This window comes from Numida meleagris, chromosome 1 (genome assembly GCF_002078875.1).
Source record: "Numida meleagris isolate 19003 breed g44 Domestic line chromosome 1, NumMel1.0, whole genome shotgun sequence".
Lineage (NCBI taxonomy): Eukaryota > Metazoa > Chordata > Aves > Galliformes > Numididae > Numida > Numida meleagris.
The window spans coordinates 63,520,655-63,544,816 of record NC_034409.1 but is presented as its reverse complement, the minus strand read 5'-3'; the positions used below and the strand labels follow the sequence as shown (position 1 = coordinate 63,544,816).

The 24,162-nt window shown below is 40.8% G+C and overlaps 1 protein-coding gene and 1 long non-coding RNA gene across 6 annotated transcripts in view; one reads left to right on the top strand and one right to left on the bottom strand.

Moving 5' to 3' along the window:
• The window catches only part of RERG (RAS like estrogen regulated growth inhibitor), a 110,324-nt gene that overhangs the window by 10,035 nt on the left and 76,127 nt on the right, over positions 1-24,162 (top strand). The window lies entirely within an intron of this gene.
• Positions 4,677-21,010, bottom strand: LOC110395794. 2 transcript variants are annotated; one of them, XR_002436632.1, is made up of 4 exons: positions 19,621-19,634; positions 19,349-19,521; positions 18,709-18,762; positions 4,677-7,436 (listed from the first exon to the last, which is right to left on the bottom strand). It is a non-coding gene; the product is annotated as an uncharacterized LOC110395794 (long non-coding RNA). The 2 variants fall into 2 exon arrangements; XR_002436631.1 differs by having other exon boundaries at positions 19,349-21,010.

The window sequence follows — 24,162 nt, the reverse complement described above, 5'->3', positions numbered from 1 at the left end:
GCAAAGCATGCCACTATGGCTATCCTCAAGTGGCCAATATAGAAACTGAGGTGAAGGAAGAAGGAGTCTGATAGCCTCCAGTCACCAAGGGGATTGAGATTTTGTCTATGCGCATTGCCAGAGCTTCCTTGTATAGTTCATCCTGTGGGCCAGGCCCGCAGACGCCCAGCAGATAGTGGCTCCCAGGCAGGCAGCCATTATGCAAGGCGTCAGCCCCACTGCATCTTTGTGACCCTTTATGGCTCATCCATTAATTATTGATAGCATTAAATAAAGCCTTGAGAACATTTATTTTCAGAAGACGTATTTAAGCAAAATCGGCAATCCTGTTTTTCACTACTTATCTAGCAAGGCTTACTTTCATTTTGACCTACAGGAGCACAAGCATAAGAGACCTTCTTTCTCCCCTTCACACGATACTTTATTTGCTATCCAGTTCTAAATATACAACTAGAATATATTCTATCAAAGTTGGAGAACCCTACACAGGAGACCTTCTTCTCCTCTGCTGGAATAACAAGGCCCACACCCTTTGTCAGTAGCTTATCTCCATGCCTGCCATGGGAAACAAAAATCCCATTCCCCCAGCAGCAGAATCCAGTTATAGAGAGCTGTCGACTGTGATCTTTTCCTGACCCACACAGCTATTGACCCATGCCCCTGAGGAGCTTTACAAGTGAGAACTTTTGAGTCCTGCATTCAGAGCAGAAAAGTGCAAGAAAGAACATAGAAGCCAAAAAATTAGAGCAGACTATTTATTTCTTCACTGAAATAGAGCTGCAGAATAAATAAAAATGTATTGGAGAGTCACCACAGAAGAATGTGGTATTAGACCCATGGGGAGCAGCAGCAGGAAAAAGAAACAAAAAAACCTTCACACTCTGCAAAAAGGGGGGCATGAAGTATCACGTGCCAAAACAAACACTTTGTGTTAACCAAACTCAGTGGCAGAATCAGTGACGCCAAGCACTACTGCTTAACCCAATTGGATGCTTGAGGTTACATACACTGGAATTAGTTCTGCTCCAAGCTAAATTCCAATGTGAAATAATTTGACAGTGATCCACAGCATGAGCTTGTCCCACAAGCCCATATCTGCTAGATCGATTGCCAGGCAAAATTTCAGGAAATTTATCTTCAATTAAGAAAACTTAGCCTTATCTGTAGGGAGCACGTTGGGTCACAAAAGATTATCAAGGAGGAACAGAGAAGAATATCAGCATCCTTATTTATATATGTATCTATTTAGAGAGAGATCCTTTGAGACCTAATGGTCTTCCACTTGTTCTGGCAGTGGATGCCTGCTTACCTAAGCTGAGGATCCAAACAAATTTGTTTACAAAGCACAGAGTGTGAAGGAGGCTACCAACTTCTTTGCTTTGCTGTGCCCACACAAGCACCTTTCCCCTTGCCACAACAGGTTGCTGAGGAAATTGCCTTGTTTCCTGTTTGTAGTCAACAAATTCACTAAAATGGATCGAGAGCTCTTCCAATTTGTATCTTGGCAACCACGGTCCTCACACCCATTGCTGCTGTTCATTTAGGTTTACCTTGCTGATCTAATGACAAGAACTGGGAAAATGGCGATTTTCCTGTATAGATGCATAACCCTAAAAGCAGAGACCTGCTTCTGAAAAGCTGCAGGCAGAAAGGTTGAGGACAACAAGAGACACCTTTATCCAGAACACAGCTTACTGGATTCCAATTGAAAAATATTCATATATCACAGAATGGCTTGGGTTGGAAAGGACCTCAAAGCCCACCCAGTTCCAACCCCACTGCTATGAGCAGGGCTGCCACCCAGCAGCTCAGGCTGCCCAGGGCCCCATCCAACCTGGCCCTGAGCGCCGCCAGGGATGGGGCACCCACAGCTTCTCTGGGTAGCCTAGTCATGTCCTATTGATGACTTTGTGACTAAAGAAAGGGCTGTGAATAATCCAGCCAGAGGCTAGTGAATGTAAGTTGGCCACGGAAGGAAAATAACTGAAACTGAACAGAAGGAAGTCCAAGCTTTTCAGATAAGATATGCAAAACATGTAAATCAAAATTCTCCCTTTTAATTGCTGACGGAGAAAAGATTGATTTATGACCTGTACTAGTAAAACAAAAAGTACTGATGCAAAAAGCAATCCAGGCTTAAAAAGAAGGGACTAGCCTGACTAAATGGTTCAGACCCACTGGGAGGGACAGACAGACCTGTCCTTTTCCTTTTACCAATGATACTGTTGCATTGAAATAAAAGCAAATGCTGACTGAGGCGATAAATCAAGATCTTGCCTGTAATGAATGCTCAGTACCCCCATGGAAATCTCAAATAAGTGCATCTTATGCAAGAAGCTTCTTTCATTAGTGTTCAGTGTAATTAAATCAGTCTCTCTCTCACTGTCCTCTATCACATGTTCTTGATAATCACTTTGTTAAGCCTGCCTCATGAAAACAAGCTATTTTAAACGTACTTAGTATGATTGCTTTCTTTACAAGCTTTCTGCTTATGATCTAGCATGAAACAGACTTCTGAGCTTTGACTCAGCAGCACCATTATGGAAGCTAGTTCACACAGTGCTCAGTAAATGTGAGGCAAGAGATAGACCATGGAAAATGCAGAACGAATCGAGAGGAATTTCTTAAGTTTCAGCACCTTGCAGATATGAAGCATCATAACTTACCTGCAGGAAGTCTGTAGACCCAGGTGAGCAAAACTTCAGTATCATAAGGACTATTTTCAGGTGCTATGTCTTACATCTCTCCTCATATTAGGTCTGTTTCTAAAATATTTCATCACCTGAAATTGTTTTGCCTGCGAAAATTTTAGTACCATCAAGTTTGATAAACTTGGCTGCGCATTGTAGTGCTGAAAGCATTACTTTTTGTGTCAAAATGCTGCAGAATGGATGAGGATGGGCTGCAAAGAGTGATCTTCACATCCAAGTCAAAATAGTATGTTACCACCTTAGATCCTACTTCCAGCTTCTGCACAGTAGATAACTGACATTCACATTGTTCAAAAAGGCGTGGAGGATACAGTGCCCAACAGTAGGAGCCAGAACAAGGCTTATGGAAATATGTTCACGATTAAAACACTTGCAAGCTTCATTTTGAATTGTCATTTTGTGTTCATTCCCATCAACACTATTGCTCTTGGCAAAGGTTAAAATGCTTTTGTGTTTTATGGATAACAAGACACAGCACACTGAAGACAGTCTTTACAGTTTTCAGCATGGGCAGACTGCCATTATCATCCGTTAAAAGTAATAAATCATTATGCAATTCCAGGATTGCTCTGTTCACTTTAATAGGTGACTTTAAGGAGTCAAGGTTCTATATTTCTGTGACATTCTAAAGGCGTATTTCATGTAGCACTTCAGAATACTTTGATCCTGCTGTTTGCAAAAGTACTTTCAGATCCCAAATAATTCTGCTCAGAAGAGAGCAGTTTCTAAGGCCATCATGAACACAGGATGCTCAGTACACCTAACTGTGTGCTCACTCAGTGGGAGTACTTTAGCACAAGTCTCTTCCATAAAAGAGACCTACACAGCTTCTGAGTCGTCTTAGGGATGATCCTGGAGAGGTCTCCCATGCATTTGGGGATCAAAATAATGCAGTGGGGCGTTCGTTTGTTTTGGTGTTTGTTTTTTTTTTCTTTGTTTTAAGGTCAATACAACAGTTTTTCTCTGCCTTCAGATAAATTCAAGCCTAGTTCCCTACTGGGCTGTGAGCTCCCTGAGCAGTAAGGCCAGTGGTGGTACTTGACCCAGGAGATCCAGGTTTAATTCCTGCAATCAAACTGCTTGGGCTGCTGGCTTTCAGCTTTGTTATTTAAAGAGCCTGGAAGAAGAGAAGTGCATGGCGCTGTTGGACCACTATGCTAGTGAGGACTACCTCTTGTATAGTAACTGTTTTATCTTCAGTTTATCCCTATACCGCACACATTGAGGATAACCGTTACTACTAAGCTTTACCAGTTAGGGCATCTTTTAGCACAGGATAGGAGTCCATGATGAAGGCAATGATACTAATTGCCTTCATATATACTTCATTAACTCATTGCATCACTCAAGGATTTCAGTGCAATACTGGGACACGTTCAAATAATCTCATAACCTCAGCACAATGTCATAACTGCTAATTCTAAAAAAAAAAAAAAAAATAAACCCTATCATCCTGCAGATTTCTGGCACACAGAAGTAGTAAAATAACAGTCGGTGTTATTTATCGCCTTACTGTAGAAGAACTTAAGCCAACTGTGTCTCCAGAAGCCAAGTCACAGCACTCCCTCAGCTTGCACGTTTGAAAGAACTCTGTTGCCTAAATATTGTCACACAGGTGGTAGTGTGCACTTGCTACCATAACGCAATATTAAATGATCCCAAGAAACTCTGAATGGCAGAAGCATGAGATGCATATATGAAATCTGTCTTCTCTCAGAAAGTCATTGCAGTGCTCCCCTGCAGCAGAGCGTGGCCAATTTTAGGTAAGTCATGAACCCCTCCGGACTGTGTTCCCCTGGGGATAATTTCCCCAGTGCCAAGCATTTTATGTCCTTCATTGCAATGGTGTCACAGTGAATGAATGCAGTAACTCTTCTTGAAGTGATAAATACAATTTTTGTTGTTCATAATTTTTTTTTCCTTGTACTTATGTCCCCCCCCCCCCCAATCCCCTTTTCCCCTTGGGCTAAATTCCCCTTCTATAGGTCACAATCCTCTCTTCTGGACCACTATTCTGAGTAGAGTTTGCATTCTCTGTATCTCATTATTCCTACATGCTATTTAGACACATGGAGCCCCGTCTTCATTTTACAAAGCAAATGGTTTTCATAGTACAGTTCTGAAATCCCTTTATGGTAGTAAGGAAAAGCAAATTTAAATTGCTTATGTTAAATAAAATAAATATGCATAACTTTATGGCACTAAGATGAAAACATTAGCTGAGTCAATGTTTGGATTGTGCTACCAGGGTGTTGATGAGAACTAGCAAATTTCATGCATTTGAACTCATCAAAATCAATAGCATAATTTGTGCAGTAGTGGCTTATTTGCAAATACAGGGATTAACAGGAGTAGGTGGAATAGCAGTGTACAGATACAGTCTCTTTTGTAAGTTCACGTTCAGATTCCTGAACAAAGATGCAGAGTTTTCTGCTGACTAATGCCAACATGAATATTTTTAGCTCTGGCTAGGGTGGAAGATTTGAAAGCACAGTGAAGAAGAAACTAAGGGTTTGCACAGAGTAGATCCTGCACGTGGGAAGGGGATGGGAACTTAAATTCAGGCATTTATAGAAGGAAAAAAAAATCAAAGTTAACATTATTGGAAGATGAAAAAGCTATGTCAGAGAAAAGAGAACTTTAGTTACAAGCTCTCCAAAACTAGATGGAAATTTTACTGACTCATTTGCAAAGCTGAAAAAACTAATTATGGGAAATTAAAGGTTTAAATTAATTCAAGATGCCACAAGACGTTAGACTAAACCTTGTACAGCACCCTGAACAAGTGGTGTGTCCCTCAGACAGGAGGAGGTTGATATGCAGGTAACACTTGGTTTCAAAGAATCCGAACTGCTGTTTGTTGGTTCTGCTTCTTCTGCACTATTTTCTCCTCCTTTGAGCTGGTAATCTACTAGGTCCCTGTTTAAAGGAGGTCCTCCAGAGTCAGAGACAGCTCTGAGAGAACTGAAAAACTGAGGTTTCAAAACATTCACTGATGGAAGGATGAGAAAGTAGGTGCTTTCTGTTAGCTTAGTTTTAATCTCTAGATTAAGATCAGGTTGCCTCAGCCTTAGCCACTCCACGGACTTGTACAAGACTTCTTATCAAGGAGAACCTGCAGTGATTTGCAGTGAAACTTTTTTCCCCCCCTCCAGAAAAAAATTTTTGTCTCCTCTAAATTGCCATTTGGTTTCCTTAGCAGGATTTCCACAATTAAGGAGAACTGACAGACATCTGGGGATCAATCCAAATTCTGTGAAAGTCAATGGAAAAGCACATTTTTATTTCTTTGGAGCAGGTCCTTGGAAAGCTGGGTCAGTTGTTCCATGGACTGCATCCCGCTGCCCCACCGTGGCACTTCCCAAGCAGGGAAGCAAGAGCCTGGGGAGTCCACGCACCCACCCAGCGCGAGCAGACTCTTCCTCAGAGAGTTGTGTAACAAATTCAGAGCAAAGTACCATTTCAAAGCAAGTATTGTAAGGGCAATGTTATAGTTCCCAGAAAAAAGTGTGGCATGCTGTTTCCTTCTCAACCACAGATGCTGCGTTGCTTCAGATTCAGAACTTAGGACATTTACTACAAATCTGATAAAGTTGTAGTTCAGACCTCTTTTCTCGCCCTGCCTTAAAACAGCAAGACACTGCAAATAGCACAGTAGTGACATTTCCTTGCAGTAGTCCTGTTCAGTAGCACGGATTTCATGTACTGGGAACAGGCACACAAAGACATGAATAAACTGATAACAAGCTGATAGCTGTGCCTGGAGTTCAACCCAGGCATCACCAGCTCAGTCTACAGCCTGACTCCTCTGACCAAGGACTCTTCCTGCTGTTTATGCAGTTTAAACTATCACTATCAGCATGTTAGAAGATTTTTCTGTTGCAGAAATGCAGCCTTACCATAACCTACTGGCCTTCATCTCCTAGATAACATCTCCTAGTCTGTACTAGAGTACTTCTTGTCATGGGACAGAAAGGATATGATCAACAAAACACTAAGCATGAGCAACAGTGATACCATGCTTCTAGATGAGCTTGTCTCAAATAGCAGTGGAAGAAATTGGTGGTTTGTTGAGAGGTTTTGCACTTACCATAATGAGGAGACACCACTAGTTATTAGCACGCAAAACATCGAGGTCACATTTTTAGTAAGAGGTCCTAATTAGTACTGCTGCCTCAAAATGCTGAGTTCAGTGAGTGAAAGCAGTGCAGCTGCTGTGCTGCTTTCTCTGAAGAGCGTCATCTGTCAGGCTGAGCCTCAGGTTTCAGTCTAACAGGTGGTGCTGGAAGCAAGACTGCTTTTGTTGTTGCAATTTTTTGGTTTTTTTTTTAGTGCTCGCAGAAGTAATTCTGCCATTTCCAAGAACAACGTTAGGGAAAAGTGGGTTGTGTCTGTATGGGAAAATATTCTTGCAGCCACTTTATATAGGTATTGTAGTATCTCTGTTTCTCAGAACAGAAACTCAACACATGACAAAGAGGGTTAGCATATCAACAACGGCAGGCTTTTGCCCTTCTGTTTGGTATACTTCTGTTTGGTAGCAAGCCAGTGCCTTGAAGTCCTCAGTGATGTTTCATGAATTGGAGCTAGGAATTAAAGTTTCCACTTGATATGAGAAACATTCCAGCTCGTGTTACAGGATCATGGTTCTTCTCAAGAGGCCAGGCAAGAGAAAAAGTGGGCATGCTGGCATTATGCCTTTTCCTTTTTGCTGGTCCAGAGACACTGTGAAGAGAGTGGAGGCAAAAGTCATAAGAAATGAAAAGCAAACAGCAGTTTGGGATTATAATTGCCTCTCCATTAGTTGATCTAAAACAGATTTGTCTCAGGAAATAGTTTTGGAAACTACTGAGAACTACCATCCCAGTCACTTCACCTCATCTGTCTCTTCACACATTAGTGCAAACCTGCACCTCAGCACTCTTATCTCTTTTACATCCAGCATAACTAGAATGCTAGAATGTCCTAGCACCATCAGACCGTATAAAAAGTCAGTCTCCCTCCTGCTTATAAGCTCCATTTAAGTACTGGAAGGCCACAATGAGGTTTCCCCAGAGCCTTCTCTTCTCTACACTGAAGAAGCCCAGCTTCCTCAACCTTTCTTCATAGGAGAGGTGTTCTAGGCATCCTCATGGCCCTTCTCTGAACCCGCTCCACATCTTTCTTGTGCTTGAGGCCCTAAACCTGGACACTGTACTGCAGGTAGGCAGAGTAGAGGGGGATAATTACCTCCCTTGCCCTGCTGGCCACCTCTCTTTTGATGCAGCCTAGATTATAATTGGCCTTCTAGGCTGCAGGCGCACACTGCTGGCTCATGTCCAGCTTTTCATCCACCAGAACCCCCAAGTCCTCCTCTGCAGGGCTGCTCTCAATGGGTTCTTCTCCCGTCTGTACACATATCTGAGATAGCTGCAACCCAAGTGCAACGCCTTGCACTTTGCCTTGGTGAACCTCATTAAGTTCTCATGGGCCCACTTTTCAAGCTTGTCCAGGTCCCTTTGGATGGCATCCTTCCCTTCTATTGCATCAACTGTACAACTCAGCTTAGTGTCATCAGCAAACGTGCTGAGGGTGCACTCAGTCTCCCCATCTAGGTCATTGATAAAGATGTTGAAGAACACTGGTCCCAAGACAGACCCCTGGGAGACACCACTCGTCACCACGTCGTTCATCACAACCCTCCGGCTGCAACCATTCAACTAGTTCCTTTTCAACTGAATAGTCCAGCCTTCAAATTCATCTCTCTCCAACTTAGAAATAAGGATTTCATGTGGAACCCTATTTTTCCCCACCCATTTCAATTGAGAGATAAGTTTCTTGTGGCCTCAGTGATTTTTTCTATTTATTTATCTGAAAGAGGCTTTTTTAGTGCAGGGCTGGAACTTAACATTCAGAGGAGGCCAGTGAGCAGCCTGGAAGATAGTTTCAAGACCCTGAAGAAACACATGCAGTAGCAGACCCAGCTGCCATTATCAGGGTATTAAATTAATTCTAGGTGTTGACCCAAACTAGGTGCTCAAGACTCTTTAAGCTACCAGATAACTCAAGTGCCTTTCCCAAGATTCAGCACTCACAGCAGCAAAGGCACTTTTGTTGAGCTTCAGACTCCAGTTTGTGCTATCTCAATACATGAGGATAGGGCATTTAGTGCACTGGCAATCACATCAGCTTGGCAGCACAGTGTTATTTAGCTTTGGGATGATTTTATAGCCAGCTTCACAGCTGCAAGAGCAGCAATGCAATTAATCTTATAAATAAAGCTCATCTGATGGATTTTCAGTGGCTTTGTTTAGACTAGGGGTGAAAAGCATCCCACTCCCAAAGCTCAACACGTTTACCACTGACACAGGCACTATTTAACACCCTTAGCACAGTTTTAACTAGGGAATTTATGTGGAAAATACACATACTGTGTAGGGACACAACACAGATGGGTGATCAACTCAACACTGAAAAGGGGTTATATTCAGCATTAACTAGCTCAAGTCAGAACCCTACTGCATGACAGTCAGACAGGGTGTCTTTTGCTGGGTGTGCGTTTTAACCCAAATACAACCAGTGAATGAAATGGGTGTTCTGCTGTTCATCTGCAGCTGAAAGAAGCTGTGGGAAAAGCAGTTCATTTCACAGTACCTTCAATGTCATAGTCACTCAGCGAGTTTAGCTCAATTTCTTTTTAAAGCCATGCTTTCCTCTCTCTCCCCAGTTCCACCACTCTCTAATTTCCACTTCAACAAAGTTTTTCCACCTTGCTTGAAATCACTATGAGGAAAATTGGTTGTCCTATTGAGAATGAAGCCAACTTTGCAGGCCCTTGGGAATCAAGCAATTTTTGGACAAAAACCTTAACTTCTCGGAGTTTATCCAGACTGAGGCTTTTGTTTGTGCAGTGCTCAGGGAAAAGTCAGAAAAAAAGGCATGGATTGGTATGTAGTTCTTGATCCCATGTGCCATGATATCTTAATTAAACTGTACCTTTGTTTACTTAAGCCCTTAAGTATGTGGAACTGAAAACTTAGCTAAGACCTATTTATAGGGCAGCATCAGTGGTCTGTCCAAGTGTTAAGTTAATCATTCTGCCTGTTGCCTAGCGTCTCTGGTATGCAAAGCAGAACTCCCCTCCAGCATTTGTCCCCGTATGTTTCAGTTTGAGGGTCTGAAATACCCTGTCCCTTGCTTAGGCTTTCTACAAGTTGTCACAAAGGAAGTTTGTGCTATATTTATTCTGCTTCCCTCACACCTATTTCCTTTCAGTCTCCTCCAAGACGTCCCTCATTGAAGGGCCTTAGGGCCCTGCTGCTTTTCCTGGGAACATGTCCTTCCAGACAGGACCCCTCTGTGTCAGCCTTTTCCTGCTCAAAGATTTGCTTTGCTCAGAGCTGTATTGATTCAGTGTTTCCACTGTGTCTTGCAGGGGCATGAAACCAATGTTTGTATTGACCTGAGGCACCTTAATTTTGCACCTATAATGAGTGATAACAATCTGATCTTCAGCAAAGATGCAGGAGCTGTCTACAGATCCGAAGTGTCACATTATTTTATGCTCTACTAACATTTGGAAGATAGTTGCACAGACCCAGAAACTATGCACATGGAAGCTTGAATGCTGAATTGTCAGTTGTTAGGCAAGACAGTCAAGATTCCTTTATTTTCCAAATCCTAGGCATTTAAAACATTTTTACAACAACAAGAAAATCCTTGGAAAAATTTTTGGAAGATTTTTCTTAATGCATTTCTGTATTTAATATTAAAAAAACCTAAGTATTTTGTATAGGTGGCTTTGAGAAGTGCTTTCAACTTTGAGCAGTGTGCTTATATTTTTTTTAGAAATGAAAAAAGGTAATTGCTTTACTGATCTGATACAGAGTATTTAGTAATTTTCTTCCTATGATCTGAGGAGAGAGCATATCCTTGCCTTGTTTTGACTCAGAGAATCATAATTTGACTTTAATTCAGGCAAGTTTGCATATACTGTATTTATCAACACTGGTAGCTAATAAGCAGCCAGAACTAATGCATATATTTCCATATCTAAGCCTGAAGTCAGGATGGCATAAAGCTCTGAAGTAACATCGCGTTAAAATGTTACAAAGTTCAATTACAAAATGAACCACAGTGAGCAAAGGGTGTCAGGAGACTTCCTCTGGTCCTAGTTCTCTAGTGTCTGTTCTTAGCTCTACTGCTATTTATCATATAACCTTGAGAAAATTTCCATCTTTCTCAGATTCTTGGCTTATTGTCCTGTGCTGAGATGCAAGGAATACAAAGAGCTTAATCAGTCTCAGCGAAACACTGTAGTCCTTGAATAGAAGAGGCTATATAACTACAAAATCTGTACAGTCTAGGGAAAATTCCCTGGGAGATTAGGGAACAAGAGAAGTGGAAGGTAGAGGGGAATTCTTGCACCCTGTAAAGCATAATTGTGCAAGTGCTCCTTCTGCAGGAGAGATCTCTCTGAGCAGTCCAGAGAGAAGGAGATCTTCATTTATGACTGTATTAGGCTCTGCAGTCAAGATAGGAGAGGGGTAGAAATCAAGGGGAAGTAACAGTAGCTTTACAACCAGAGACTGAAAAAAAATGGAACTCCCTAATCGAGAAGGAAAAGCTAAAGGGAAGGCATTATCGAGGTTTACAAATCATGGCAACTATGGCAGTGGTGGGTACAATGAACACAGAGTTCATCACATCTTACACCATGAGAGCTAGAGGCTGCTTGATAAAATTAATGTAAGACTGGCTTCAGATACAAGCAAGTATTTTTTGACAGAATGCACGGTGAAAACCTAGAACTAGCTGCTGAACTTTTGAAACATGGGCAACATCAACAAGTTCAAGAAGGATTCACCCAGGTTCATGAGTAAGAGATCCACAAATGGATTTTGAAAGCAGTGGGTGGAAATGTGCCTGGTAGCATTCTTAATACAACAGTTCTCAGGGAGGGAAGCAGACCACAAAAAGCAGCCAGGCTTTTGTGCTCTCCCTAAGCAGGATCTCCCATTGCCTCCGTCAGAGTCAGCACTTGGCTAATACGGACTGCTAGTCTGACCCAGAAGGGCATTTCCTATGCTCTTGCATTACAAGAGAACAATTCAGATGGGCAGTGCAGTAATTTTATGTCTGTTTTTTAATGTAAGGTATCCTTTTACTTATTAGCTCCAGACTTCCAAATATCATCAGGTCACGACCAACCTCTGCTCTAAACATATGCTACTACAACTACTGCCCAAACAAGGGAGGTTTCATTTTTTAAAATTCATTTTTTTCAATTAACTGCTATTAAGATTGTTTATATTTTCCTTCTGATGTTCAGTAGGTGATCTCTGAAACTTCATATCTCTTCAAACTTCTTCATAAGAAGACTGACTGAATGTACACCTACAAGGGCTTTCAAACAAAGCTGAGATTGACAGTGTCTGCTGCAATCACACTTTATCACTCACAAGGGCTTTACCAACCTGAATATACATCCTTCATAGCCTAGATCCCTCTGTTAAGTGGGTTTCATTCATTGCAATTAAAGCCAAACATAAACTCACTCAAGCAAGAAGGTGTGCAGCCAGCTGGCACCCAAGCATGAGGGACTTATTTTGAGGAGTTCAGCTGCAAGATAAACAATTTGCCTAAATCCCCAAGTGCTCGAAGGAGCACAGGTAACCAGGAGGTTACCTGGATGTTTAGTGGGTATGTCAATGCGGTTTCCAAGCTGAATGGTTACTTGAAGCAAGCCTGGTTTCAGTGCAGGTAGTCCTATATCTAATGAGAGCTGCATATTAAGAAATGGGAGTCTGAAGGTCATTGATAATAGTTCAGTCCTTGTGTGGTCTTGTTTGCTACCTCTACATTTCATTTCCTACTTCCTCTTTTATTGCTTAGAACCAGAAGTTCCAGCAGAGATTAGAGGATGGTATCTAATGTTTACTTTAAGTCAAACAAAAAAGATGTGCAAGAAATCAGCTGATACTTGTATACTAACTAGTGCCTTGTTTGCAGAGCACCATATGGAAGCAAAGTTTTTGTCTGGCGTATTCCTACAAGCAGATGCCTAAAGGAGCAACTGCTCATCTGATTTTTTTTTTTTTTTAAACTAGAGGAACCTCCCATTTCATTTATGCCATAACCTCCTCTTCTTTCTCCTCCTTTTCTAACATATGGAAATTAAATGTAGTTATGACTCAGGGGAATGTCTTTAATTGCAAAGAGCTTTCCCTGAGCGTATATCCTGTGAGGAGTTTTCTTTGTCACTTTTCTTGCAAAGCATTCTTATAGTTTGTAGCTTTTGCACAGAGTACTTTTTATATGTCTGCATAAAACCATTTGCTTGTATTATGGGCCACTGATTTTGGACACACATTTGCCATCTTAGTTGAGTACAAGAACAAATCAAGGATGTGAGCCCAACTGAAGGGTTGGTTTCTTTTTCCTCCCTCTTCACATCTACAAATAACTTTGCTTTGAGGTGCTACACAACACTCAGTGAAGGTTACAAAGTACCTTTTTGTGGGGAAGCACTAATTTCACATTCTAGCCTCTTAGCTGCGCTGTGGCAATAGCCATATGTTTACATGTTAGCTCCTAGAAGATGCAAGGTAGCCATGAGAGGAGTTTAGCTGTAGAATGGATGATTTCCCAAGTCTCCAACTGCCATAAGGAGCACTGGTAGCCAGGAGGTTATCCCAGCATTCCGAGAGTGCATCAATGCAGTTTCCAAGTTAAATTATGCTTTACTTAGAGTTGCTTCTTTAGCTGGGAAACACTACACACAAAGCAGCTAGTGCAAATAAAATTGGATTAGGTAGTGCCTATCCTAATTTACCTGACAAACACAAACAAATTGGGCCAATGGCAACACCACTGCCATTCAGGAATAGATAGATACCTTACCCTGAAAGTTAGTGACCTCAGTCTCCCATCTGTTACAGATTTGTTGTGCAACATAGGTCAGTCACTTCACAGTTCTAACATGATTATTACATTACCTCTTTATTTCAGCAAAGCCTGGGGAGGGTAAATGTTTTCCTGCTTGTATGATATCTGGATATCACAGCAGTGGGAGGCGCCACACACGAGCGTTTCAGCTTGGGTTATAATTATGTGAAAATGTTTTGGATGAGATAAGAGATGAATCAGCATATAGCGTACAGAACATTTAGTGTTGCTGAGGAAATTCATTTACTGTGAGGAAACAGATGAGATTACTTTTACTGCTGCCTACCTCCTTGGCCTCTAGTTTGTCTTTCTTAATGTATTTTAACATCAGAATCATTTTCTTGAATTCAAGAAATAATCCGTCTGCAGTGCTGCCCATAACGCTAGGCTTAACTTTAAATGCTCCTTTAAATACATTTCCCATCTTGTCGAAACATCTCTGGCAGTATCCTCAAAGTCAAATTTCCTGTTCACAGGGCACCCAAAAGATTACGTTCTGTGGGAATAATCTTGAAGACAGCAGGATACAAGGAGCTCTGGGTTCTCCTTCTTAAGACAACCAGAGGCTACTGTTCAGATGCCTTTAGTATCCCCTACAGAGCATACCACAGTGCTCCTGCAGTTCCTCCCACCTTATTTGTGATACTTTTTCCCCCCAAAACCTGCAGACACACCAGCCCACCCATAGCCGGGATACACTGACCTGAGGTAACTTCATTGCAGCCCAAAGAATAACCTAGTCAAGCACCACAGACAGAGAAAGTACCTGGAACTTCTGCAGCTAGGAACTGTGCAATTCAGAGGATGGACCTTGGTTCTGTCAGACATTACTTTCCCAGGAAAGAAAGATGCTGAATGCTTCCTACACAGGAAGATTGCTATAGTCTGAGATGTAGCTTGATTGTGTTCCCTGTTTAAGCATGATTGTGCTGAAGAGCAGATCAGCATCTATGGATTCCTAGCAAACAGTCCAGATACTATATAGTCTACTATACTACAAATCTTCGTTGCTAATTTTGCAGCAACGTGCACTGAAATTTAGTAAGCCAAAACACCAGCAATGGTAGTAATGCCCTCTGGAGCTGCCTTGGAGCAGAGGGTTAAATTAGTGGTGTTCAGAGTTGGCACATTTGGTACCTCACCCAGGAATAGGCCAGGAGCCTTCTGGGAAGAGCTGAGCATTTCGGTTTCCTGCAGAACATCTTGCTATTTACATGGCAAGGGGCAGGCTCACATGCTTGCTTTAAAAAATATTGGAGGCTAGAAAGTGTTTCATGATGAAATGCAGGAGACTCAGCAAGCTGATTTAAAGACAGTTATTTTCCTCTTAGTCCATTTTAAACTCTCTCCTTGTGTTTTTCCCATTGGCACTGAAGCAGTCATCTGAAATAGCTCTCCCTTGTAGCTTCTGTCCCAGAGAATGGTTGAGAGAGAACATCTTAATGTAATTATTCCAGTGATATTTATTAGCCCTTAGATGTATACCTGTTGCCTCTTTCCTATGAAAATGAAGGAAGTTGTCAGATAAAGCCTGCCTGTGAGCATCAGACTCTGAGAATTAGGAATGCTTGTTTCCAAGAACCAAGACAGTAGATGAAACTACTCAGGTCACTACAAAGCAAGGAATAAGTCCAGAAGCTTCTCTACTTTTACTCTAAGCGTGAAGATTTACTAGTAACAAGTGCTACATAAATACCCTGCTCCACATAGTTATTTTGTCAGTACAGCTTAGGCCAGATGACATAAAGAAATCTGTTGTGCAGGCCAAAAGACTTTCTGCCAGTATTACTGTCTGTATATGTGCTAGATTTGCAGCTATAGATATGGCAGGGCAGATGTGCAGAATTTATTAAACATAATTCTGCTTCCGCTCATTGCAGTGACAGCCAGGTATGTCTGCAAAGAGTTGTGTTGACATCCCCAGAAGACAAGGAAATCATTCTGACATAAGAAGGGACAGTGTTAACTTCAAGCATGGGGACTATCCTAGAATATTTCCTTTGCAAGTGTTCTGAATTCATAGAATCATAGAATGAGCTAGGTTGGAAAAGACCTACAAGATCACCTAGTCCAACCATCCACCTACCACCAATAACCCCACTAAACCATGTCTCTCAACACTATATCTAAACATTTCTTGAAACGTTCTTTCTTCAAACTGAATCTTTTATGATTTAGTTGAATTCCCTTCCACGTATTTGTCTTCACTTAAAGTACAGCTCCAAGAGCCCAAGTTGTGCATCTTCCATTTCTCACATCAGGGTCCAGAAATAAAACATTAGCTTACAGTATTACTTGTGTGGTATCAAATGCTTGTCTACATGTGGAACAGTAAAAGTGAAGTCTTGCAGCTTGGTTTGTATGCTACATGATCCTATTTCTTGTTTGAAGAGGCTCCAGTGCATTACAGTTTTTCTTGCAAGTGCCACATCAAGATTTGCCAAGGTGGTTTGAGATAATGAGATAATTTTCTTTAGTTATATATCAAGGCATAGTCCTGATGAATTACACTTCTTCATTGCTTCCTATAATGTCAGCAAGGCCACCAGGATTGGCACTGAAATGTGCAGATAATGAACATAAAGACAGCCAGTTTCTTAGCTGAAGCTGATGAGTACTGTATCAGAAGCAAGGCAAATGCGTCATTAATCTTTCAGATGCTCTGGTACCACCTTGCATTTTGTTCTATACCTTAGGTATTTTTCTCTAGCATACATCTGACTGAACCCTATATGTTCAGCAAACAAGGCATCTTTGAGACAGGCTTTATGTCTTCAGGGAATTCACATGCTACTAAACTCAAAAGGTCGTTCATATTTTTCAGAATCAGGGTGTTTACATGCATGAGTTTTTGGTGGCTGATGGATCAAAAATACAGTAGGAATACATAGTAAGATGCCCTGGCATACAAGGAAATAGGATTATCAGATCCTGAAAAAAGTAAAAAAATTGTTATGTATCCCATAGAAACAGCATAACATTTTTCTTGGAGAAGGGCCACTCCAAATGAGTCAAGCCAAGAGTCTAGAAAAACAAAAAACCCTACTGACTAGCTCAGGCCCAAACCTTCAGTACAGAACATTTTCTCCCTAGGAGGGTTTCTCAGCGCTTTCCATTGAATGCAGCCAGGCACTGCCTCTGTTTTCATGGTGTTGTATCATTTGAAGCATTTTCAGTTACTATGTCTACACATTGCTTGCATCAGACATACAAAGCCTGTGCTAGGAAGGCCTGCATCACTCACAAACTTTCACCTCACTGTCATTGAGGCCTTCAGCCTCTTACCTTCTGTCTTTTCCCCAGCTACCCTATGGTGGGGTTACTCTGACACTGTAATCATGCTAGTCACAAGCACTGCAAAGACAGGTAGGAAATGAGTGCCTACCCACTCCTGCGGAGTTCACTTTCTGCTCATTATTTTCTGCCCTGGTTGGAAGTCTCATTCTTCTGCCCTCACCTCTGTTTTCTAACACTGCCTTGCTCTGCTTTCTGCTATGTCTAGCACACAGAGAACAGGTGACACGCCTGGTCAGCCCCAGAAAGGGAAAAAAAGAAAAAAAGAAAAGAAGCATTGCCTTGGTCTTTTAGTGCTGTGGCTCTGATGTCTGGTGAACTGCAGGCCCAAAACCCAGTTCTCTGCATTGTGAGTCCTAGGATAAGTTACTTATTTACATGTGTTTTGCCATGCAGCTTTGGCCACATGACAATTTCTGGACAACTGCTTCCTCAAGTGAGGAAACACTGTAGGGGAAGCACTACCACAAAGCACTTTGGGCTGTGGAACAGGCCTAAAGCACATGGATGCACACTTGATCCCTAAACTAGGGAATACAAATCACTGAGTTCACTTCAACTCTTGTGCTCTTGAGATTTCCACAGTTTGATGGTGAGTGGGGCCTTTGGAGTGAGATTGTGAAAGGCTCCCCACTGTTCAAACAGATCTTCCCATCAGATATTTACCTCAGTTTAGTATGGGCAGAAGCACTTCCCTCAGGGCTCAGACAGTAGAGTCTGGCCGCTGACCTCAAGGCAAAAACCCCACTGAGCTCTTCTTCCATCACCAGACAAAAGGCACCCACTGGACCCAACTTTCCTGGCCTGAATATTTTTATATATATATATATTTTGCATATGGGGAATTGAAGCAGACCACGTATAGTCTTATTACAATAACAACATTTCCTTTGTAAAAGTATTTCAACTCAATTTAACAATACCCTACTTTTGAAAAATTGATTCCTTCAGTTAGATTAAGTTCAGAAAGAGAAACACTTCTAGCCTGGAAAGAGATAATCGTAAGTGTCTAAATTATGAAAAAGCATTCCATTCTGTAGGAACATTTTATGTTCATGCATATTTTGTACTCAAGGACAAGCAGATCTCTTGACGTTTTTTTTACAAGGTTGAAAACCAAACCAGACACTCCTCTGCAACAACACTCAGCCACATCACCTTCCCTTCCTCACTCTCCTTCCAAAAAGCACCAACAAACCAAACCACATGCATTAACACAAAGGAAAAAAAAGTTTAAAAAAAAAATCAACAGCTGAAGTATTTGAACTTGCTCAGTGTTCTCAAGTAGAGACTGCTGATTAAAACCAAAATGGCTATGGTACTTTTATATTTCATCACATCAAAAGGATAAATGCATATTTCAGCATTAACAACTGCTCATATAAGTTAACTTGGAGCCTCACAGACCACAGTTTAAGATTTATTAAAGCCACGCTTCTACAAGACAAGTGAAATGCAAGTAATCCAGTATTAATACTTGAAACAGACAGCAATGAATTGAAGCTTTAAAGTAGATCTGCTACTTCTCCCACAGCTTGTATACTACACTTTTATGAAGAGAATTAGCAAGAAATTGTAGTTGCAGGCTTAGAAATAGAGAAGTGATGCAAAAATCTTCTAAACCCATCAATAACAGCAGCACGCTGGTTCCTTGAATACTGCCACAGCCCTGCCCATACCCATTTCAAGCTTTTCCACCTACAGGATGGCTTTTTAAATAGACACCAACAACAGCAGAGGTTGTAACTGCGCACAAGATCTGGTATTTTTAACGTACCTTCTTTCCAACTCTGCGCAACTCCTGAAGTTGCCCACAAAGTGATTCTCTTACCTTAAAAAAAAAAAAAAATCATAGTTCAATTTTTAATGACATAAAAAGACCTTAAACAGAGGCTGTCTTAAAACCAGCAAGTTCAAGATGAAGTATCAGAACGTTTTCTGACCCATTTGCTTTTCTTTCTTTGTGCAATGAAAATACATATAAAAATATATAAATAAATGAAAAACCCACCGTATTCCCATGGAACTTGATTTCTGTAAATTGACATTTCCCAGCAGAGAAAAAAAGAAAAAAGAAAAAACGTTAACTGGAAGTCTTTCAAGCAGTTCTCTGCCCAAGAAATGCAGAGCAGAAAAACTGACCTGTATGTTTGCATCATCTTAAAGGAGTTGATGTAAATAAGGGGAAAACATGAAAATTCCTCTTGCAAATCTAGGCAAGAAGTCTAGGCCAGGGGGCCTTTACTCTTGTAAGTTCACTCCCTCACACTTTTCTGACTCTGCATTCCTATGGTGGTAGTTGCAATGTACTACATTCATTTTCAGCCAAAGCAGAAAACCATCCTTTTGGGTGGAAATCAAGCTCTGGTCTACAAGACAGGTTGTCTACGTTCTCAATAGAGCTCCAAAGCCCTTACCTGCTTCAAGGATGTAGCTCCTTCCTCTTCAGGTATGCAACCACGTACTTATCCTTACAAACCAAAAACTTCACATCTTATCTAAGGATCAAAGTGGCCATGGGATTTATTCAGCCTTCCAGGAACAGCTGGAGAGGTGGAAGCACCAGACACAGGACAGAACTCCTCTGTAACTTTATAGCAAGCAAGGCATTATGCTTATGCTTTCTGCCAGTCCATAAATTTTTAAAAATTGCTGTTGAGGAACTGTACCACATTAATTCCTGACTCACCAAACAAACAAATCCTCCAAAGTTATTCTGACCTAAGCAGCCCAGGGCTTACAATTTAAAGGCAGTGCTGCAGTCAGCTGATTTCTCTCACCTGCTCCCCTGTTCCTCTTCAGCCCCAGACTGTGTTTCCCATCAGGGCTTTGTCCTGGGCTGCTTCCAACCCTCCCTGTTGGAGTGGGTGATGGAGAAGCAGCTGCCCAAAGGCCAGCTAGTGCAAGCGACAGTGCAGATACAAAGGCAAAGCTTTCAGCTCTAGAGACTCCCTGCATTGTACTTTGCTATCTAAGCCCATTGAAATAGATAGGAAGTAAATACCACCATATCTGAGCATGGTATAATTTGACAGGGGCTGTTAGCAGAGCAGATAGCTTTGATATATGGAATAGTGGATGGTGCAGTCCCAGCTACTGAAACTGAAAATAATATACATGGCTGGTCAGCCCGTGCTCCAAGTACATCCTTGCATCCTGTGAGAAAGAGCCTAACAAGTAGTCACTGTGGTGTGGGTACACAATTTTAAAGCTAAGGTTTAATTTGTCACTCTTGATGAAGAAAATTATTTATCTAAACATACATTTTCAAAATTGCAAGCAATGATCTGTGAGTAAAAGCTGAATGCTGATGATTTATGGCTACATTTTATGCTGGCGTTGTTAATGATGTCACATTTTTGTATGTGTAACCAATGAATTATCTAGTGAAAACACAATCTTTCAGCAGCTAAGAGAATTACATTCATGTGCTGTTAAAGGGAGAGTTTATCAATGTCCTTTCAGTAGAACTGAGTGGAGGGGAATCCTTTCTGCTTGTGCAGAAACCTTGGGACACCTTGTCTTAGGACATGGGCATCATGAGCGCTTGTTCCTAGTAAACATTATTTCCAGTGAGCTGCAGATTTGAGAAGTATATCAAATATTGAAAACTTGACATTGTTTTGCTTCCGTTTCTCATAGAGCTTCATGATTTCATCTGTCCTATTTTTCATTTTCCCAGACAGATGTAACTATCTTGCAGTATGTATGGTTAGGTCCTACTCCAGCATATGAAAACACTTGGGAGAGACTGTTGCACAGAGGTCATATAAAATATGGGCCATGTGTTGAAAAAAAGAAGAAAAAGAAAAAATAATAAAAACAGAAAGTAAAAAGAGAAAAAGAGAGAAAGAAAATTTGAATGGGTTTAGCATTTCCAAGATGGAGATTAAGTATTCCTCCTGTCACTACTTTGCCTTTGTTTTGTTAGATTGGATATTTGAGCATTAAGCCTTGTACAAAACATCAACATACAGTGTCTACAGTGTTTACATCCTGTACTGTTACACTAAGAATTGTGATGAAGAGCTAGGGCCTTAAAGTGCTCCATAACACATGAGTACATTTCACCTTTTGCAGTGTCTAGGAAGGAGATGGCTTATGTTTATCATCAAGAAACCCTTTCTTGGAAACTAAAGAAATGAAATGGAGCTGGTTTTATCAAAAATTATTACAAAACTACTCTCTTGTGTAAGAGATTTTACTGGTAAAAGAATATTTCAAATGGTTTCACATAGCTTGATCAAAATGGAACAAAAATCTCTTTTTCAACTCTATTTATCAAAGTATCAGAACATCCTACAGTAGTTTGGAAGTCTTGCAAGAATACACTTTCTAATGTAATTTGAGGGGCTTCTTGCTTCTGCTTAAATTGGAGCATAAAAATACAGAAATTCTCAAGAAAAGAAAAAGCACAATGCAGCTGAGCAGAATTTACTGAGCCTGAAATAGGTTTGAACTGAGATTGGCATATAGCTGTATCATCATGTGTATTTCCACATTTTATTAGCAACGTTTGTCTCTGCTATATCTCCGTTGCTCAGAGTATCAACAAGGTGTAGCATGGGTACATTTCACAGCGTATTTTATTATTGTGTTTTATTGGACAGTATTTTGTAAAGGTTAGCACATTCAGCCTAGATTTACATGATTCCTTTGTTACTGAGGAGAAATGAACAATGTTTAGCAAAGCAGATGGTGCAGCCAGGTGTGTATTTATTTAAGAATAAATCACAGTGTACCACAATGCATTTCCTGCTACCAGTATTCAGAGGTGAGCTAGGAAAAGAGCCTAGAAACTTGTCATCTTTATCCCCTCAGAATAACCTAGCTGGAGATGGTTTTTTTAACATAAATGTCATATCTTAGTATGAAGAGGTCATTGCTTACACATGATTTATTGAATATCTGTTTAAACAAACATTGTAATCCTTTAAGGCTTGTTTCAACAGTGCTGGGGACTGAAACCACAAAGCAAGTTTATAAGTGTAAGTTTGATTTAAAACTTTGGAAATGTCAAAGCATAATATATTGTGTTTGAGAAGACTTCAAATATCTCTTCATAATTGTCTTCTGAAGTTGGAAAGTAAACAGTAATGACTGACACTGGTACAGAAGCTTTGATTCATATAAATACAAAACCCATTTCACCAGTTCCATACCTGTAATGGAAGTACAAACCTAGCTGAAGCTACTGAAACAATGGAAAATAATAATAAAACTAAATTTGACCAGAACAACATGGCTAACATCTCTTTTCTTGTGAAAAATAATATTACACTGTCTGGTTAAAAGAATGATCAAGAACTTCTATCATTTCTCAGCTTCAAAAAAAAAAGTTTTTTTGGAAAGCTGACGCTTTTGGCTCATAAAATTTGTATTAAAGAGACGAGAGGATTCTGGACTCTAAAAATTCTTAGAGAAGGATTAAACCCTCAGTTACATGTTCAATTTCTTTTACTAGCAGCAGGAGATTGTTGAGGAAAGATATTTAGAAGTGTCTAACAAGTCTCAGAGATCTGTGCATGGAATAGTCCTGGGCAAAGAGTTTATTCCTCTTGGGAATAAGATAGGGTAGAAGTTGCTGATCCTACGCAATGTAGTTAAATTTGGGGAGTTGGAGGGGACTGGCGAAATTCATAATTTTATATAATAATTTAAATTACACATGTTGTTAAATGAAACTTTCCTATGGAAAGGTGTGCTAATACCAGAGACAGTGCTATACAACTGAACTTGGGTTGCTTGCAATGGTAATTCCTATAGAACTATATGGAATTTGGATTTGCTTTTACTCAGTTAAAAAGTGAAAGGGAATGGTGCACAATTTAAAAAGCACAGAGCTGATTAGTAGAATCACAGGGTAGAATATTTTTCTTGACATACAAGGGCATTGCAATATAACGTTTACTATTGTGACAGTATCTTAAATGTACTTTGTGTTTACTCTTCTAACCTCGAATTAATTTGCTGTCATCCATTATTGCATACACTGTAATTCTATCCTGTAAGAATTTGGGAGGTGTGACTTTAATGGCTCAAGAAACACAAGTCTAATTGGGATGGAAAAAACAGTAAGGGGAGGTACTTCTGGAAAATCGTGTGTAAGCTGTCAGAAGAAAAGATCCACACCATGAGAAAATATCACGTGAATCTGAATGTCTCTTTTTACTGTTGTCTTTGTGATCTTGTTTTCCTAAGAAAACCACATTTTTTTCCAGCATGCTGTCTTGCTCTATCTTGCCATTTGTCTCTTCTTTTTAATAATTTACTAACCAAACTCCAGCCAAATTTGACAAACAGATCGTTATCTGAAAGCATATTATGTTCCAATAATACATGGAAAGCCTCAGCTGAAGAAATGTTTGCATTGTAAATTCACCTCTTCAGACATCTCAGCTTAATCTTGGGACCCATATCTGAAAAAGCTCTGGATCCCACTGGTCTCTCTGCTCCTGGTTGTCTGTTCCCATAGGTGTAGCATTTCTGTTCTCACGTCACCAGGTTGGATTCTGTTAGGTGCCACAGAGACACTGAGCGAGAAGAGCACAAGAGCAAAAATTATCATGAGAGGACTCCCAGAGGAGAAGACTATCTGGAAATAGTTCCAGAGTAAAATATATACATATAGACTAACAGACAAGAAAACAGAGCTTTGGTTAGAAAAAGATCTCTGACACCTTCCCAGGGTGGACATCCACAAGCCCTCTGTATTTGAGTCCCATAACATTCATTGCATCCATGTATGGCTAATGGTTTGTTAGTCAAAGTTATTGAACCCTTCTTCCATACGGCTCAGTTTGTTGACTGTAGGAGAAATGGCACATTTAAGGCCCACAGCCTCATGGACCAGTCCTGTCCCATCTCTGATAGCCACTCCTCTGGATCGCCCACCATTTTGGCATAGGCCTTCCTGGCATTCCAGTCTTACTTTGCACTCACTCTCCTTTTTCTTTCAGAGTTCACAATGATCACATACACTCTTAGGTTTTGACGTCTCGTTACTGTTGATTCATGGAGTGTGGCACAGCTATTGGCCTAGTACAGCATAGCTGCAGATGGACAGGCAGAATTCCACTTTTCTCTGGCATGCCTGTGTTCTCCTTATCATAGAATCATAGAATCATAGAACGGCTTGGACTGAAAAGGACCTCAAAGATCATCGAGTCTCAACCCCCCTGCCAAGTGCAGGGTCGCCAACCACTAGACCAGGCTGCCCAGAGCCACGTCC